This window comes from Rhamphochromis longiceps, linkage group LG12, assembly GCF_057381845.1.
Source record: "Rhamphochromis longiceps isolate RC_006_pf linkage group LG12, R_longiceps_female_GT1.1, whole genome shotgun sequence".
Lineage (NCBI taxonomy): Eukaryota > Metazoa > Chordata > Actinopteri > Cichliformes > Cichlidae > Rhamphochromis > Rhamphochromis longiceps.
In genome coordinates this window covers 32,703,416-32,704,541 of record NC_140568.1, presented here as the reverse complement: position 1 = coordinate 32,704,541, position 1,126 = coordinate 32,703,416, and positions in this window count along the sequence as shown.

Here is a 1,126-nt window from a genome sequence, read left to right as displayed (position 1 = left end):
GGACTGAAGCTCCCCAGAGATTTAGGTGTACGAATAAATGTTCCCAACTTGACATGCTGCTAATTATGTGGGTCAGCTGTAATATGGCAACCATCAAGACAGATGTGGCAATAGGTAGAGTAGGTGAGTACTGTATCACTGAAACTCTGGTGAATTTGCACCCTTCCTAATTTCATATATTATTGCATATTTGCTGTGTTTATATGCTTCAGATCATCAAATATATTTAATTATTATAACCTGAGTAAATACAAAATGCAGTTTTTAAGGGATGATTTGATTTATTGAGGGAAAAAAGATTTCCAAACCTACTTGGCCCCATGTGAAAATGATGTGTGAAGTAATTTCCCTCCCTTGTTAAATCATGAATTAACTGTGATTAACTACTTTTTTTGGAAAGCTGACTTCAGTGTTACTAGCCACACCCGGGTGTGATTACTGACAGATCGTTTGAATCACAAATTTACTCAAATAGAACCTGATGGACAAAGTGAAGTAGGCTACTAGCTCAAAAACACTGCATGCCAAGATCTAAAGAAACAGCATCAGTGGCATTTATCAGTCTGGAATGGGTTATAAGGCCATTTCTAAGGCTTTGGGACTCCAGCAAACGACAGTGAGAGCCATTATCCACAAATGGAGGAAACTTGGAACAGCGGTGATCCTTTCCAGGAGTGACGCATCGATCATCCAGTAGGTTACAAAAGAACCCAGAACATCATCTAAAGAATGGCAGGTGTCACTTGTTTCAGTTAAATTCAGTGTTCATGATTCAAAATTAAGAAAGGCAGAAAGCGCTGCTGGCCCATTATTACACACAAAGGCTTCTCTCACATTTGTCCAAAACATCTTGATGATCACCAACACTTGAAAAAATATTCTGTGGACTGACAACACAAAAGGTTTTTCAAAGGTTTGAGACTGGTTTGCATAAAGTTAACGCAGCATTTCATTAAAAAAGCAACAGTCAGACATGGTGGTGGTAGTGTGATGGTCCCAGGCTGCTTTTTCTGCTTCATGGACCTGGACAACTTGCCATAAATGACTGCAAGACTGATTTCTGCTCTTTACCAGAAAACCCTGACACAGAATGCCCGGTAATGAAATACACCACTGAGTTCACCTC